Raw genomic sequence first — 19,756 nt, forward strand, 5'->3', positions numbered from 1 at the left:
TCTTTCAGAAATAGTTTAATTTTTAAAATTTTACAACATTATAACTTTATATGTTTGAAAATAATTAATAAGTTTCAGGTAGTTTAAGTAACCCATAAAATAAATTTCTACCTAGTTCCACGAAATTCTAGTTTGGCATTAACTTTAGCCTTTGGGGTGGGAGAATTCAACTATGAATTCCATCCTTAAAGTAGAGGGACATAGGATTATTCCATGTCAATCAGAGTGTGTAATTTTCTGTGGTTACCTGTAAATTCCCCCTCCCCCCACTTCATCACATCATTATTAATCGATACAAAAAATAAGTTTAAGGGGTTTATTTGCCTTCTGTTTTTTTTTTCTTTGAGCTTTTCTACTTCATGTTTTTAAACTTTTCATTAAGGGTGAAGGAATGTTCCCCAATTCCCCCCCACCTTAGTGGAAACTGAAGCCTTCACATAATGGTGTCTCCACAAGCTCATGATTTAGGAGAAACACACCCGTTGTGACTTGTGATGAAAACATAAGGTGGTAATGATGAGTATTCAACAAGAGTTGGATTAGGTCCCTAGCAATTGGGTTGAGTGCAATGGGTGTGATTATTTTTGTAGGAAAAATAGGAGTATGTTGATAGTAACGGACAATCCATCAACTATTAGGTGTGTCTTTTAATTTGTTGTGACCTTGATCCCTCCAGTACTTGATCTATGGTAATTTCCCCCCAAAGCATCTGTCATTAAGCCACCAACTTTTCAGTTCCATGTGACAGTGAGACCATTATACTGAAAATCCCCAAAATTGCCTAATTAGAGAAGTTTTTAAAGTGAAAGTAAGAGGGAGATATGGGGCTAAGAACCTTTTTGGTTAAGAATGATTGCAAGTGTCCTGTGGTCATAGCTGTTATGGAAAACTCTTTCGGCACCTTTACACATGCTCTGGAGAGAGGATGGGGGTGCAGCACTTTAATTAAAGTGGCTTCAAGAGCCACTCTAATTGAAGTGCCACAGCATCTTGTGTATCATCATCCCCACACTTCAAAACGGCAGTGGGGCATTTGAACTAATGCTCATTCAAATAGTGAAATTCAGAGTTTGAAAGGTGAAATTCTAGTTTGACAAGCTTTAGTTCAGGTGCCCCTGCCACCATTTTGAAGCATGGGGACACTGATACATGAGACATGGGAGGCTGCTGGAGTGTGGTACCACGCTCCAGCAGACTCGATTAATCAAGTTTACTCCAATTAATTGAGTCTGCACTGACATGCTGTAATCACATGCATTGGAGCAGCCTCCATGCTCGTGTACAGGCATCCTTTGTCATTTTACTGTAGGGGTTGGTTGGTTACCTTTTGCAAATGCAGTCTGTGGTTTGCAACCAGCTGGCACTGTGGGCCACCATTCTTCTTTGTCTGCTCCAGCAACAGTGGGTAGAGGGTGTGGGAGGAAGAGCAGTTCTCCACATGGGCTGTAATAGCTAGCTGGAGTGGTGGACGTGATCAGTGTGCCATAAGCAACATGTGGACTGGATTAAAGAGCTGGGAAGGTGCTGTCCACATTTTATTCATGGCACTGGATTGGACTTTTTGGGGGTCAGATCCAATCCCTTGCAGAGTGTAGGCTGTTGACCTCTGCTTTACTGTATTATAAAACACTTTCCAGTGGTGTTTCATCATTTGGTATTGTGGTAGGTTACTTTGCATTTCAAAGGGCTTGACTTTTTTATTTAAAATTTGGTTTGGAGGATAGAGGATTTACTTTTGAGCATATCTATCCTCCTTTTCCTCTTCCTCCCCCCCTTTTTTTTAACTTCAGGGTGTGGGGAAAATGTCCCACTCAGGAACAGTTTGGAAGATAAAGTGAGATGCTATAATCCTTTCTTTTGTTTCTCTTCTTTCCTATGCTAGGTGAATTTGGATCTTTCTGTAGCAGGAGAGTATGAGAATGCAAAATTATAGTAGGTTGCTTTGGCCATGGTTATTTTTGTTACCTCACTTGCAGGTGTGGCAGCTTATGAAGAATTATCTGTAGAAGGCCACCCCTCAGAGGCATATCTTTTGGTGTGGAGGCTTTCTGCACCATCCAATCTTTAGAAATTTATTTTTCTTGCTTCCTTGCTGCTGTTAGAAATTCACTAATACCCATCCTGCACCTCTCTCCTATTGATTGATTGAGGATCCACAAAGTCATCAGATGAAGTTATAACAGCATATATTCATTAGATGGATAAGACTTCTTGAACAATGTCAGCCTGGTCATTTAAGCCCATTGTACATTAAATTCCCATTTAGTTTAGTGAGAGTTCTATGTGAGGGGGGAGATTTCTTTTTTGGGCCTTTATAAGTATCTGTGTAATTGATCCATTTAGATGTTATACATGTTAGAATCAATGCCTGCAACTACTTTAATATCTATGCATTTTGTCATTCTTCTATCAGTAAGGAATGAACATTAAAGGGGGAGAAAGAGAAAAAAAATACTGCTTTATGTACCAAAATGTTAACAAAGAACTTCATAAAATTCCCTTGATCAATCAAAGTTGTCACTTTGATACAATAGCTTGGGCAGTGGAAAACACAACTTGGCAGAGTTTTCACTGCATTATACGTACCAAGTATAGATTAATATATAGTTCAAAACATTTTAATTTTTAAACTCTCATCTCTCTTCTTCACTGCTGAAAAATTATTCTTGAAAAATAAAGAAACTGCCCTGTGGTCAAAGATAGTCTTAACTACCTGTCAATCAAAAGGAGAAGTTTGTTGAGACATTTAATTACAAGATAATGTAGTCATCAAAATCTCGTTGTGGTAACTGACAGCTCATTTTGGACTGAAAGCGTACAGCTACCTCCCCTGAGGTCAGAGATGTTCTGAGGTTAACTTAGTAATGACAAGTCCTTTATTATCACATTATGACATTGAAAAAAATTGCAATTATACTAATAAATTAATAACAGTAATAAAATGACAGTCATAATTGCATAATATACATGTTGTCAACGGCATTTTTGTTACATGGTTGGAATTTATATTATATTTGCATATCTTACATTATATTAAATTTTCCCAATATAGCACAGGCATGGAAGAACTTCTGAAATTTTTGAAGGCTTGGACAGTTGCAGTAGCTGCTGTACATATAGAAAGAGAACTTGAGAATTCTGTTTTTCACCTTTTTTGTCAGTTTAGTAAATAAGTTTAACTATTTACAGTCTGAATTCTAGAACTTTCCAGTTGCTTTCCTTCAAGATTTACTCTTAAAAAGATTGATAAAGACTGTTTAGGATCACTAATCATGCAGCTAATGTAAATATTGTGTGATCTGTCCATAAACCTCTTACCTAATTCTTAAAGTGCATCTTTTCTGTCCAGTTTAAAGACTGAAAGTATGAAGCACACAGTGTGGCTGGCATCTAGATGAAATTTAAGTTCCAACTATAGGTCAGTATGAAAACTGCAGGAGACTTTTGATGATACCATTATGTTTCCATTGGCATATTCAGCGATGACATTTAGGTAGACTTCCTATGTACAGATGGTCCCACCTACTTCATAATGGATGCATCTATATAAGATGCTACATCGCCATAGTGTCGCAGGCACTAACCGTGACACTGCCATTTCTGCTCAGCAACAAGGTGCTACTGTGTAATAGCTCGTTGTGACTGCGCAGTAGGGTCGAAAATGACTAGTGTTTCACCAGGTTGCAAAAGCAAGTACTAAATGACTGTGCAGTACCAACTGGGCTGTGTAGTCAGGGGTATGTGTAGATGTGCCCACTGAAATTAATACCAAAAGCCTTTTTGATTTCAATGGTCTGTATCGTACCCCAAGAATCTTTTTCTATAACTTAAGTACTCCAGTTTTTCGGTAGCAGTGAATGACAGCACACTATCTTATCAAGGGCCACTTTGGTTCTAATGATAAGATTATTATAAAAGCTTAAGTCCGTCTGCCCGTCTGTCTGTCACGCTTTATTTGCGATCTGATTGGCTGATGGAAAAGGCCAATCAGAGTGCTCCAGGCATGGGGGAGCACTGCTATGATTCAGAAGCTGCGCTGAGGACCAGATGGGGTAGGGGAGCTGCTGGCCTTGGCTCCCCCACCCCAGTCCCTGCAAGAGGCCGAACAGCAGCAGCAGCATGGGGCGTTAAGTGGTGGCACTCTATCCCAGCCCTCTCCCCTCCTGCCTTCAGTCCTTCGTTATTCTTGATGGGCAACTGGCTAGTTGCCACATAATAATGAAAGGGGCTTCATAGGTCAGCAGTCCTATTTCCCTGGGGGCAGAAAACCTACTGAAAAGCTGTTTCAGAATTGCATTGCTTTGATGGTTCAAAACTTTTTAAAAATTTCCAGTCTAAATATGTTCATGGCCAATATGCATCCAATTGTCCTTGCGCTAGAATTTTCATTTAGCTTAAAAAAACTGTTCCAGTTTCTTGAACATGGATGACCGAACAGTTCCAACTTGTCAAAATTAGGTCTCATCTGTTGTCTTGTATAAGGGTATAAGGCATCTTCTACTTTCCTATTTTCGCTATTTCCTATTTCATGCATTGCTCAATATATCCTAGCATTGTGTTTTCCTTTTTAATGGCTGCATCATATAAGTGGTTCATAGTTATTTTGTGACTGACTAGTATAACCAGATATTTATCTTCCTTTATTGTTTCCAAACTTTGTAAGTTCTTAACTTATAGCACAAATTCTTGTTAGTCCTTGAGAGCAGGACCTCGCATTTCAACTATTATTTTATCCCTCAAGTTAGCTAGTTCTACCATAATATTTTAAATGGTGATACCTTCAAGCCTTGTTTCCTTGGAAGGAATTTCATTAGCAACCTCCTACTTTTGGTGCAAGTGTCATTAATAAAAATAAGACTAGTCCCAAGATCAGCCATTAAGGAGTTCTGCTAGTGTCTGTTTTCCAGCCCCATAATTCTACTTTCACCATAGCATGTTGTCATCTGCCCTGTAGTTCGTTCCTTCCTCATCTGACAGTTCTTGTACTAAGCCACATCGTTTCTAGTTTGACTTATAATTTCCCAAGTGATTTCATATCAAATAATTTTCTAAAGTCTAGGTTGACTTTTATCTTCTACATTTCTTTTTGTCTAGAAAATTAGTCATCATATTAAAGAAAGATGTATCAGTTTTTCTGGAACCATCTACTTTTGGTAAACCCTGATTGCATTTTGTCCTGTTTTACATTTACTTTTATGACTGAGCAGTCTTTCCTTTGAAATGTCTTCTAAAGCTTTGCACACTATGGATACCTGCTGTTTATTGGATCCCGTTTTTCCTGCTTGAATATAGGCACCACTTTTACTACTTCTCAATATATGGTACTACCATGATGTGATGGCATTATTACAGTTACTATTAGATTTTTGGAATTCTTGTGTAGTGCTTATCTGGTATGTAAAATCAGTTTCTTCCTGGGAAGTGCCTCAAATACCAAACATGACCAGAATGGCTGTCTGGTGAAAAGAAGGGTTGAATATGCATAGATGTTAGCACTGGTTTTCTAGTGGCATTTGCCAAAGTTGTTTTTGATGCAGTCAGAATAGAGAAATGTTTGGCGTTAGCTCTCCTTCCCTCTCTACCCCCCCCCCCCCCACACACACACACACACTCACTTCCCTTTATACATGATAGGGAAAATGTTTTTTTTTTAATAGGTCTATGTAATTCTTTGGTCACAAAGAATAACATAGACCTATTAAACATTTTCCCTATCATGTATAAGGGTTCTGTCTTTTTCCTCCTGCTTTGGTCAGTGAGTGTACTCATTTTGGTTCTTCTACTCACTCTTCTTTAAGTCTCTACCTTAGGGTAAAGGTAGTTTTCCTAAGATATGAATTGTGTGTGGGTTCTTTTTTGTCTGTTCTATCTGTTTGAGAGCTTCACTGTCCCCTAAAAGTCATCTGCTAAATTTTCTCACTTGTTCTAGAATCCTGTTTCTTCAATGAGTACTCACTTGATTTTAAAAACTGGTAAATAAATGTTAATGTGCATACTCCCTTAGTATGTATAAAATCACTATTAGCTTTTTTCCTTCTGTTGCCTGTGTCTTTTGTTTCAGTGCCTCTCTCTCTCTCTCTGGCACCATGCTGGCTTGTGAATTTGTGGCAACTTAATAAATCTCCCATTTGCTCTCAGGCTGTGTCCCCTGTCTTCTGCTGCAACATTGTCCACTGATCCTGTGAATAATTAATCTCAGTTAATGTTGTTGTTGTCAACTTGTTTGTCCATGTTGTGCACACCATGCTGGCACTTGAAAAGTGACATAGTCCATTGCAGTTCTTGAATCTTCTTTGGAGCAGTTGCAGGCTCTTCCATGTTTTCACCTTCCTCTTGGACTCTGTTAAAAAAATATCTTGCTTATATATTTTATTTTTATGTGGAGTGTAGTACTCCTCAAATATATGTAATGTGTTTTCATTGTTAGTCTTTTTTCTGAGTGAACCAGAAAGTATTAAAAACATCAAGGGCTTCAGAATCAACTATAACCAGCAATAAATTTACCTTCTCACTGACTTTCTGCACTTTGCTTTTTTCCCACTTCCTGAAACATCTTTATGTTTCTTTCACATTTCCAGAGAGTTTCAACTGTAGTGGGACTTTTAAACGCTATGTTCTTCCATTGAGAATATTTTCGTACTCTGTTTTGCTTCTGCTACTAGGCAGTGTTTAAGTAATTATTCAGGAGTTTGATGGATTTTTAGTTAGCTAAAAAGAGTTGGGCTTGGAAATCAATCTTAGGAACTGATATACATGTTTAGCTTTTGACAATTTGTGGCTGGAGTCAAGTGCAGCTAGGGAGCAGAAGGACTAGCTCTCAAAGATAGAAGAGACCTAGGATTTCATTTTTGGACCTGGTGTCTCTGGAAGGAGGCGGGAACTGGAACTGAAACTTTTCACAGGCTGAGGCTGCCTTTCAGCGTAGGATTGCCCTCCAAGCATCAAGGGGAAGGAAGAGGATTTAGAAACGAGCTGCGGTTCAAAGGTCATATTAGCTGAGGAGGGTCTATTCTGACTTACTGATTATATGGTGGAAGCCCTGTAACCATGGAGTTAAATGTCTGGTCCAAGAAAAATGTACCACCACTACCCATTTCTCACAGATCAGGTATTTAACTCTTTATGACCCTACCTAGTTTTAATGAAGTGGTAACCTGCCAGTTAGCTAAAACTCATTGCCCTGTTTGTCCTTACCAGTGCAGCTCTGGGCTCTGCTAGGCCTTAAATGGACAAGAACTCAGTTATGGTGAGTGGTATTTGATGCAAACTGATTAGGGTTGTGATTTTTTGATCCTTGAATGTGCAAGAATTTTTTTTTTTTTTTTTGAAAAAAAAAATTCTTTGGCATTCTAGTTGGTCATCAATTGTAAAAAGAAGACAACAAAGAAGATCTGTGAGGAGAAAGAAGAACTACAATACTCTGAGACCCACAATTTTTTACATCTTACTAGGAAAGAGAAGAAAATTATCACTACAGTTGTTTAGAATATGATAACTTATGTTGTCAATTTGGTAAATATCTTTATTATTTGCTTTGCTTACTCATCTCATCTGTTCCCTTTAACTCAGTGAAACAATACTAGGAAAAGAGAGCTGTATATGATCTTCCTTCTTAATTATGCTGTGTTTCAACTAATTTATAAGGATAACAAGGGTGCCTCCAGGCTTTGTCCATGGTCCCACTACCCTGCATTTCTATCCTCCTTTGACTACTTCCCCTTTCTTTACTCTGTCTTTAGTTCGCAACGCCTTTTCCCTAATTTACCTCTCTCCTCCAATGCCATTCTTTAACTCCTCACCTATTTGGCAGACATTCAAAAAGCCTGAGCCTGAATTGATTCAATCTTTGCCGGTTAGCCTAACCTGGCTAGGCTGAACCAATTTGTAGCTGCAGAGGCATTCTCTCTGGACTGAAAAAATGCAGGCGCAAGCCTGTACTGGCTCAGGCTAGAAGCCGGAGGGTACTAGAGCAGCTCTCCCTTTGCTTCCATAGGGCTGAGCTGAGGGGGGAGCGGGGAGCATGGCCAGCCACGACGCTATTGTTTCCCCATCCTACTCCACTGCCCTGAGTAGCCCAGTAGGGAATATTTATCATCCCTAACTCAGTGCTTATCAATCCATTAAGAAAATAAAGCCTCTCTCCATTAACTAATGGAGCTTTTCTTAAACAGCTTTTCCAAGGAAGGACATTAAGCTACCTGTTGATTAGCTCCAAAAAGCCTTTCTGCCTTTGTCATCTCCCATAGCATGAACCGTAGCCAGCATGTGGTCTGCTAGCTTAATGCTGAGGTGTCTGAGGAGGCAGAGGGGAATAATTCTGGTTTAGCAGGGAGAAGCCAGGCAGATGCTCTGTGCCTGCAAGTCTCTGCTGGGGGTGTAGCCAGGGAGCAGAGGGAAGGGGCCAGTTCTACTGTGGAGTAGAGAGCCCCGTCCAACCCAGAGAGCATGCCAGGATGCTGGGGGAGTCTGGTTTATCTTAAACCAGCAAGGAGTCTGGGATAGACATTGCATAAACTGATTTGACCCAGATAAGTTAAGCCTGATACTACATTCAACCAGGTTTATCCCAAACCAATTTCAGCCATTTTCAAACTGGTTTATGTGCACTGAACACTTGTTCTGTTACAGGTTTAAACCAGTTTCTGATCACTGAAACCAATTTGTGTGTAATGTCTGTCCCTAGCCTTTGTGTCAGATTGCTTTATATACTTTTCTGGAAACCAACAGGGATTTTAAAGCACAGGACAGAATGTCTCCATGTTCCAACTTGCTATACCTAGCACTGCAGTTTGCTCTTTGGAGTTGGAGAGGAGCAGCTGTGGGGCAAGGCCTGTTCAGCTTCTGTAGTCGTATACTGGAGCATGCCCAGCTGTTTTATAAAGATGAGACATGGTCAGTTCAGTCCACCTATTGGATGTGTTAGGGAATAGAATGTGCTCAATGCTGACAGAATCCTCTAAAATGTTGTCTGCCAAACTCTAGTCTCCACCAAGCAATTCAAAGTTGTTTAAGAAGGCAAAACTTGATAAAATTTTGGTGAATTTTCATGGGAAGAGCAAAAGGCACATCCATAGTTCCAGTTTGAAGCCCCTGCTTTAAAAACAAAACAAACAAAAAAGCTAAATTCTCCCCCTAGAATCTCTTCTAGGGGGAGTAAGCACTTAGTCCATGGATCACAAAGCCCATGGACCTATTTCTTGTGCTTAAAAAATAAGGGAAAATGTTAAGTAACTCTTATGTTGTTTTTATTTAATTCAATTGTTGCATTAGGATTGGAATTAAATGCTATCAACTGAGAATGTGTTAAAATGTAAATTATACTTTTTATAGTTTAAAATATTTACTTTTAGCTAGTGGTGCGCCAATATAGATTTTTGTGGCCGATACTGATAACTGATTTTTAAGGAGGCTTATTGGCTGATACCGATCCAGTTTCTGATACCAGCTCAGTAGTGTGGAGAGCTGTCTCCAGCTAGTAAGTCTGGTGTGGTGGGAGGGGGAAGGAGGAAGGGAGGGGACATGGGGGGCAGATCAAGGCCCCTGCAGTGAGGGAGGAGTGGGGTTGGGACAGGGGCTAGGGCAAGCACTGTCCAGTCGGGGTGGGGCAGGTGCAGGACGCAGCCGTAGCTCATCTGGGGGTGTGGGGAGGGGGGACAGCTCCTGTTGCTGTGTGCTGCTGGTCCGGCGGGTCATCCAACGGTTCCTGCTGTTGCTCTTGCCACTCATCCAGGAGGGAACGGGGTGGGGCTGTGTGCCCCTAGATGTGCGTAGGGCGGGCTGGGGCCAGGGCTGCACCAAGCTCTTCCCAGCGGGGTGGGGCTTCACTGGGAAGGGACTACAGTGAATTTGTGGCTGCAGCCCCCCCCAATAGCCCCTGCCCAGCACAGCCCCACCTCTCTGGGAAGAGCTTGGCACAGCCCTGGCCTCAGCCTGTCCTGTGTAGATCTGGGAGCGCACACATCCCTGTGCCCTCCTGGATGAGTGGTGCGAGTCACCAGGTAAGCGCTGGATGAGCTGCTGGACCAGCCGCTCCTGGCCAACCAGTGCGCAGCAGTGGAAGCCACCCCACCCTCCCACACCCTCTGGACGAGTTGCTGTTCTGTCCCACACTCACTCACTCACCCCACCCTGACCGGGCACTTGCCCCAGCCCCACCCCTCCCTCACTGCGGGGGACTTGATCTGCCCTCCAGCTCCTTCCCTCTCCTCTCCCCCCCCACCCAGATTTACCAGCTGGAGGTAGCTTTCCATGCTGCCGGGGTGTGCTCCTCGCTGCCTGTGCTGTGCTGCGGCTGCACACATGCATGGGCCATTTATCGGTCTAATATGGCCAATTTCCAATATATTAAATTTTCTTTATATTGGTGCTGATCCAATATTGGACTGATGTATCCGTGCACCTCTACTTCTAGCTGCTGTGGAAAGAACCTTAAATCTTACTCTAAAATGTTCCTGTTTAACACCATTGGAGGCATTCTTGAGGGTTGCAAATACTCTCAAGTCTGGAATGTGGTGGTGACACTGCTTAAGATTTGCTTGTACTTCAGGTCATCTGAGTTGATAAATATATTCACATTTTAATAAAAGGGAAAGAATTCATAGCTATATCTGCTCTACTCCATGTTTACTTGAGAAACATGATGATATTTGTACTGCAGAACTTTTGTGATGGAGTCAATATAAAAACACCTTTATGGACACTATTCATCAATAAATAAAGTCTACTTTATAGAAGAACTGTAGAAGAATAATTAGAAACACATGGTGTAATACTCACATCTTTTAGGAAAAATGTTAAGACCTTTCCCTTCCACCCAAGAATGTCAACAAGCTTTATAGACAGGGTCTCCACAAAAAAAGAAAAAAAAATTGCAGGTCTCACAGTCCTAACACAAATGTAGTTAGCAAACTGCTGTTAGCTGTATACTGTTTGTTCCCATTGTAAATAGGGTTCTTGACCCATAAGATTTTGTTAAAAAATGTTTGGCACTCCTATGGAAGTTTTTTTTTGATTTCATGTGTGTGTGTTGTAAATAAATTATATAACACTGAATTCTTAAAACTAATAGCAATAAAAAATCCTCCCTTTGACAGGAGTAAAGATAACTCCTGCAAAATAAACCAAGCTTAAAAAATGTTCATACCTTACATTATTCTGAGAATATTGCTAGGTTTGGCAAATTTTTCTGCAGTTTTAAATGGAGAGTTTAGTGCCAGGAACCAAGAGCAAGATAATGACTTCTGTGCCTAGCCATTGTGTTAATGGATTCAAAATATACAGGTTTGCTAACACCTGTATGCATAAGCAGATTAATACATGGGCCAGTCAGGCCTGGGCCCAGGGACCTCTGACAGTTAAGGGCCTCTGGATGCCTAGGTTCCACCACTCCCTCCCCCCACCCTGATACCTGAATTCAGTGTTGCCAGGTATGTAATAATTATTCTTCTCTTCTATATTTGCAATGTAAAGCAAATAAGAAGAGGACTTATTTGCATAATTATTTGCATATAGGAGTTATGCAAATAAGGCCTATTATTTACCGTACATTGCTCACCATAAATGCTAGTGAGTGAATGAGAACTGGATCACACACCTCTGCAATAGTACCAGAAAGTGAAGAGGTTCTTTCCCTTGTTAGAGCTCTGGGGGCCCCCAGTCCTCTTCTTGCTCAGGGCCTCAAAAAGACTTAATTTTCCTGTGTGAGTATAGGTGTAAGCATGTGCATATGTGATTTCCCCGCGCCCCCCCCCCCAAAAAGAGCACCCGGCTTGTTGCCGGGGAACCAATAGTAGCACTGGCCTGTTGACAGGATAAGGAATCTGAATGGACTAGAACAAACACATGATGAATAAGGCTTGATACAGGAATTATTGGATAAGGCAACATGGCCTGTATTGTTCAGGAGGTTAGTATAGATTGTCATGTTAAAAATTATAAACACAGGCACTGAGCAGTTGCTTCATCATTTTGCATCTCCAGGTGAAAGTCCTCCTGCATTATTTACCACCCGTAGCTAGAGTGTTAAATTTTACTTAAGGAATACTTTTGAACATATTGCTATGGTCTTAGCTTTGTAGTTGACAAAGGCATGTTCATACTTCCATTCAAGAAGAGATTGCAAAGACATTACAGGCTCTCATTGCTCCAAGAATCTAGGCACAGAGAAGTCCCTAACAAGAACCTGAATTTTGAAAAGCAGTTATACCCTGGGGACAGACTGGTTCTCCACTGATTTGCAGTGCATATCTTACACCCGTGAAAATGGGTTTAAAATATTCCCATTCTGGCTTGGTAGCTTTTTCTTACAACCACTTTCAGCAGATGTAAATGACTCCACAGGGGCAAGGTAGTGGATAAAAAGGCTAATGCCTGTAAATGCGTCCCAGTATTGACAAAAATCATTTTCATCTTATCCAGGGTGTCCTTTCTTTCAGATCTCTAGCTCCATAGGCCATTCATAACCAAACAGATGTTGAAGGGGTAGGATCTTGTTCATGTTAAAGATATAATCATATTCTTTATTGCTTTTTTGTTTTAAAAAAAGCTGAAGCTGATACTTCTTTGCTCATTTTACTAAGATCCATTGTTGCAATTCTTACATTTCACAAGAAAGCCAGTTAACAGTTAGAAGTGACATTGCAGGAGAGATTTAAGATAACTACATACTCAGAATATGTTTTGTAAGAGATATCATTTCAAAGACAGATAAACTGTAAACTTCACCAAATTGCAGTAAGCATATTTGTGTAAGGTCTGAAGAAATTGAAGGACAGATTCTCAGTACTGACACTCAGAGATGATAGTTTTTTCAGTAATATTTTCAGGCACACAAAAATGTAATTTATTTTAATTTTGAAATGTTGTTTCACCGTTAAAAAGCATCTGCTCTAAAACCATTTACTTTATGGGGGAGATTTCATAAGCTTTGTATATGCAAGTGTCCTACTCATGGAAAAAGTCCAAAATGAATTTGCTGCATCTCAAAGTTTTAGTACTGAAGTAAATGAAACCATGTCTATAATCTGTTCCTAATTGAAACACATTTCTTCTGGAGGGTCTCATAGTCTTAACCTGTAGGCCAGTATCCACCATGTCTTGTCATAATTACAACAGACACACAAAACTAAGCAAAATCCTGAAGCTGTCTGTTTAATTACTATGTGAGATTGTGTTTGGACTGTGTTATCTGGTTTGGGTTTTTGCTGTTTTGCAAAAACTGTGTGTAAAGCACTGATTGTCTGATATGATAATATTATACACACAGTTCATGTTTGCTCTGTCTAGGTGTACATGAGTGTATGAAGAGCAAAGAAGTTAAAGAATCAGGTCCATTAAAGCCCCTTGACTGTACATTTTCTTGTAAAGAAGAGAAGCTGGCTCAGTCACCTAGTTGAAGAAACTGAATAACAACAACAACAACAATAATACTTTAGGGAAGTTGTCTATTGTTTTATGTCTTTAAGAATTTTGTGAATGTGAAAGTCTTTGAGGACTGGCCTCCTTGATGCTGGTTCTGAGCTTGTTTATTTTTTTTACTTCTATATTTACTTCCACTCCTGTGGTTGACAGTGATTCTGTAACATTGCTGTTGTTGCATTTGCATTTCATAGACTTAAGTGATTTTTCCCTATGCTTAAATTATTTTTCCCTATAAAAAACCAAGCCTCAAATAAAGAAGTTTAAATTACATTTACTGCCATTTATTTTTAATATAAATTGCTTGTTTCCTTTTTGTTAGGGTAATGGGAAGTCTCTTTTGTTTCCCCTCACTCACCTTTTCATAGCCCTTTCCAATTGTCATTTATTTAATCTTCACCACTTACTTTCCTTTCCCTTCTATTTTTGTTTTTCCCCTCCTAACATCTCTCTTCTTCTTCCTGCTTTCTTCTTTCTTACTTCAGCCCAAATATCTTTTAATCTATTGATTACCTAAAGATGCAAATTTCTGATGTAGGTACCTTGAACAAAAGTTAGGATATCACAGGATTTGACTGTCTACACACTGCTACAAGTTCTGGTTCCTTTCAAGGAATTGATCATGCATTTAGTTTAATTGTGTAACTTTAAGATAGATATACCAGAAAAAAGGAAAAACTAAAAAATTAGCATATTAGCGACGATGTTTAAAATACTTTTCTAACAAATACTTTCTTCTTTGGAAGCCTTTTGCTATAGCTGATCATTCTTTAATGCCTTATTATAAAGGAAAAATGTTCATATGCTCCTTTTCTCAGAGAATCAAAATAACCTGAATGTATAAGGAAAGCAGAATGTAGAATAATTTCTTTTTCAAGAGCCAAGGTTCCTACTTTTCAGGCTTTTATGTTTTCTAATTATAATGTTGTCTTCAGTCAGTTTTCATTTGAGTTGGTTGGGTAGATTATGCTTATGCTTAGCTTTCAAGTCATTCACCTTTAATTTCTGAACTGCAATTAGATATAAACTTTTTTTCTTGCCCCCCACATTCCTTTCTGCTTTCTGGGATAGCAATTAAGAAGCACTGGGTGAATAGGTTACCATTTTATCCATCTCTATTACTCTGACTGATGGAGCTATTAAATAAAGGCAAACTGTAATTCTTTATTACCTGCCTGGCTCATTTCTGCACTTTGCCCTAGAGAAGAGCTGCATAAAAGATCAGTGTGTTATTGAAAACTCCTGAACAAATACTGAGTAACTTGCTTAGTCACTGAAAAAATGACAAAATTCCAGGAAAAGATGGTGTGCATATATGAGGGGGTGGCCATTTGTTTGGGGTGGAATGTATGCTGGAGGCAGAATATTTGATATTGTATCTTTTAAAGGAAATGGCATAATAAAGAATAGCCAAGAACATTTTGTATATGATAAATTCACTTATAATTAGTGAGATCATTAGCATGGACACCATGTACCTTAGTATTCACAAAGAAGTCTTTAAGCTAAGCAGTTAGCTCCACTATGGAGGAGAGAAACAAAATGAATTATATACAGCTGAATAAGCTTTTCAGAATCTCCAAGGAGGTGACTTGTCTGTTGATGGCCAGTGGGGGTCGAAGAGTGAAATAATTACTTAACAGCGTGTAAACAATGTGAGATGTGAAGTATGCTTTTTTTTTCTTTTCTTTTCCTTTTTTTTTTTTTCATTGAGAGAGTTTCTTGTTGCGATGGCTCCACTGGGACAAGCAGCAGAGAAATTTGATTAAATGGATGCCTGGGGTCATGACCCTGTCTAAACACTCTGCAGCTCTCAGCATTAATCAAAGAATGTTTAAAAAAAAAAAAAAAAAAAAAAAAGGAAAAAAAAATCAAAAAAAATCTGACCTTGCTGCATACAAGTATTGGTGAGCTTTGAGTGCAGTTTTAGATGGACAGAGGGCTGTGTCTGTCTGTATGAGCAACCAGCATACAAAGAGGAGGCAGGTTTCAAGGACAATGGCAACCCATCATGTTGTTTTAGATCATGTTATGGGACTTTCATGTGATGATAGCTTATCAACAGCCAGTGAAATTTGGAGATCCCATTAGAATGCACTTGGGAATGCAGTTATTTATTATGAACTGCTGCTGCTCGAACTGAGTGTATGGAAAATATTTATAGCTCAGTGATTCATGTGAGAGTCCTGTGTTGAGAAGTACCCTTGACCCTTTCTCCTTGGCTTAGTGGATATGAAAAGATGGCACAAGTGATTCTTTTGTGGGACTGGTCAGAGTGAGAATCGGACGCACCTGGAGCACCTTTTAGCATTTATGCAAAAAGAGAATCTATTAGAGGAACGGTAGATCTTGGGTTTTAGTGAGAAAATCAGAGTAGTAATGTAGTTTCATGCTCAGAATAAATTCAGGAGGACCACATTCCCTGATATGAGACTGTGTGAGAATCATTTGGGACCAAATAGTTGCAAAAAGGTTATTTGCAAGCTTGCAGACATGCATGTCGTTCATTGGAGATAAAATAAGAAATTAAAAATGGAGAGAAAATTATCATTTAGGACCAGATTTTCAAAGCTAACCATGATTTTGGGTGTCTCTTTAGGTTTTATGTTTCAGACGTGGAGGACACTTGAGTTCTTATTGAAGAGAAAGGGAGTGATTGGTACTGAAGACCTCTGAAAATCCAGTGCAAAATTAATTACTGTGCTGGATACTAAAAATCATGGTCTAAACACAAATATTAGTTTTTATGGCTCATTACAGCGTACCTCCAATCTCTGGTAATTTCTCTGTGCTCCACAGGTAATAATAATGACCCTTTTACTTTTTTGAAAGGTTCTATACTTTTGAATAATTAACTTACTTGATGCAGTTGCTCTTCACTTGTTCTATAGGTTCTTTTAACAACTTCTCTTTGTTCCACATTTTAAGAGCCCTCTTCTAGTACTCCAACTAGATTATTTTTAATTATGTAATGGTGTTAAAACAGAAGTCATAATTTTATCTGGAATTTAGCATGAGCTTTCTTTGCTTCTTCCCTCGTACCTGAGGAATGGCATTTTGTCTGGAAGCTTGCTAACATCTCTTCCAATTATACAGGTGTTTCAACAAAATATATTACCAAAATAATGTTGCTTCTTCCATGTTCCCCTGGACTGTCACAGCTACAACACTCCAACCCATGTTTAAACAAAGCAGATATTCTGGTGGTGGGTAGCAATTGCTGCCACTCAGCTTCCAGAGCACGTGTATACCCCTGTACTTTTTGCTTCTCCATGTGACTCCATGAGCATTTGTGCCATTAGAGCCCAAAGTGCACTATGGGAAGGAATCAGCTGCTGTAGTTAGAAGTGGAAATGCAGCTCTGCTGGGAGACAGGAGGGTTTTACAGAGAAATTTTGAGATTAGACTCATTCAGAGTTTTGCCAGCAGAATGTGACTAAACAACTTACCTGTAATATTTCACTGTTAACATATATTAATCTGGTGGAGCTGCAACCCAGGAATCTAGGCCAGTGGTCACCAACCAGTGTATCTCAAATCACTGATAGATCTTGGAGTTGATCTGAGGTTGGGGTGGGGGGCTGAGTGTCTGTGTGCATGCATGCGTGCACCCCAGCCCAGCAGGTCCGTCCATGGGGGAGGGAAGGAGCAGGGGCTAAATTAAGGGGCCCGTGGTGAGGGACAGTGCTGCAGAGGCAGGAGCAGGGGTAAATTGAATGAGGCCCCAGCCAGGTGGGACTTACCGGCTGTGGAGGTGTGCCCCCAAATATTTTTTTCTCCCTCTGCCTTGATCTGGCCCCCCCTTCTCTCCCCACAGACTTGCCTGCTGGGCGGGGGGTGGGGGGGAGGGGGTTGGGAAGGTGGCGGCGCATGGTAGATCTTGGTTTGCTTTTAAATGTCAAAGGTGATCTACCTAAAAAGGTTGGAGATCACTGATCTAGGCTATAAAGGCAGCAAATAATCAGTTTAAAAGGTGTTCAAAGTACATTGCTTTGTTTGTACTACACTGTTAACATGCTAATTAGCATCCCCCAAATCAAACCTAGACAAGGGTTTTGGGAGATGCCTATATTATTACCACTTGGATGAGAGTGTGAGAGAAAAAAGGGAAGCCTTGTGCAAACTTTGGAGGGTAGGGGTTTCTGTAAATTAACAAATAATCTAAATGTAAGATTGACTATTATAGAGTGACAATTCATTTTTGAAATATTTGGTTTGAGACAATACTAGGAAATTGCTTAAAAAACACTTGCACATAAAGTGAGTAGGATTCAAGAGGGAATAAATAAGTTAAACTGAGGCCTAGTGTAGTGTTGAGAGGGAATAAGGAAAACCCAATACTCCTTGTTGTGCAGCAGATTTTCTTTTTACTTCCGTATAATGGTTGTACCATAGGGGACAACTTAAAGGATCTTGAAACCATCAGTAGAAATAGCACCAGTGTCTTTACATCATTGAGCTGCTAGTCAAACAAAAATTAATTTCTCAAAGTGAAGAACTAGAAATTGCTAAACTATCAAAACGTTTAATTTGAACTCAGTACTTATGTAAAAGATCTGACCTTTGTAAACAAAGTCCCATACTTTGAAAAATTGCTGTCTTTTTTTATATTTATCAGTCCAGAATAAAATTGCACTTTCCTCAATAAAATACAGATATAGTACTTGAAACAATAAATATATTTTTACGTAGCCCACCAGCTCATCATGTGGCTTATTCATTTAAAGTGTATGCAGTTTTGTTGTTGTTGTATACTTTAGATGAAAGGCTTGGAAAACTAGCTTTCAGCTCTGTAATACTAGTAGAATTACTTTGTGCATTAATGCATATTGCCAGAACAGGGGAATCACAGCAAATAGAGAAAATACTGAATGTCTGAATTACTGATCACAGAAATATAATTGGATATGGAAATGAAAATAAATGGCAATTTTTTTTAACAATGTTTTAAGCAAGTCTCCTTCTCCAAACCCTAGTCAGAACTTCTAGCTTATGAGTATTAAATGTTTTATATTACATCGTATGTCCCTGTAGACAAAATGACAAAATAGAACCCAATCTGCCTGTAATCTAATTGTCACAGATGTATATGCCTTCCAAGCTCTCATGCTACCATCAAGAAAATTTTAACTCTACTCCTGGATTGTTTTTCCAGGCCTTTTTGTTCTAGATTCTAAATGTCCTGATTTTTTTTTTTCCACTGAAGAACAAAAAAAAATTGGCTTGCTTCCAGGTCTTTTGTCAGGCATCAAGTTTTCTTAATCAGAAACTTTCCAAAAGATTGCCTTTGGAAGGTGTCCAACAATGAAAGTGGTTGTTAAGGGTGCTACTTTTTCTCCACTCCTAAGATGTCATGCCTTTGGAATGTTCCAGACTAAGAGCAGTGGTAATTCAAACCCAGGAAGCAGAGCTGCAAGCTTTCTCCAAGGCTGTTCTGGTGGGACCAGCTGTACATCTGTGAAGGTTATTATACACAGCTAGTTTGTGCCATTTATATATAGTCCATTATAGGGAGTGGCAAGCAGGGAGCAGCAGGAGACTTTAAGTCTGAGGGAGGTAGAATACCATTCATAGGTTGTGTGCCAGCTGCTCTGCTCCCATTGTGTCATTCATCCATTGTGAGGTTGGCCTGTATCTATGCTGGCATCTGTTGCCTTCTGGAACTTATGTTTATGGTCCAGTACAATACTGAACCAGTTAGGTTGGGCATCCTAGCTGTGTTAGTGTGGCACTCTGCCTGAGCTAATTAGCTCTGCAGAGAAGCAGGCTATGTTAGTGTGGGCAGAGGTTGGCCCTGGGACATTTGCTATAGAAGCTATATCAAAATCTTAATATATTATACAAAACCTGTCAAACAGCATTCATATGATTACTATTGATTTGCTAAATTTAAATTGGGGGCTAATATGTGAAAAATTTAGGGTGAATGTTTTTCATTGAAGTGTGCGGCTTGTTTCAGTAGGAATAGAGATTAACCTTATACTATTTGAAATCATACTATTCGGGTATAGACAGACAGACATTAGAAGTACTCCAAATCCTGCACCAATTTGGAGTGCTTGACATGAAGCTTTAGCTCCAAGCAGACATGTTGCACTCCTCCCTCTCCCCTTCCCACCAGAGTGCTTCATAATGGCCCCAATAGCATATAATAGTCATGCTGTCCAGCTAGAGGCTGGAGAGTAGAAATCCCTGCATGGCTACGGACAGAGCTTCAAAAAGCCTCAGCCTGAATTGATTCAATCTTTGCAGGTTAGTCTAACCTGATTAGGCTAAATCTGTTTTGTAACTGGACAGACATCTCAGAAATGTAGGCACATGCCTGCAGTGGCTCAGGCTA

The sequence above is a fragment of the Alligator sinensis genome, unplaced genomic scaffold (assembly GCF_000455745.1).
Source record: "Alligator sinensis unplaced genomic scaffold, ASM45574v1 scaffold242_1, whole genome shotgun sequence".
NCBI lineage: Eukaryota > Metazoa > Chordata > Crocodylia > Alligatoridae > Alligator > Alligator sinensis.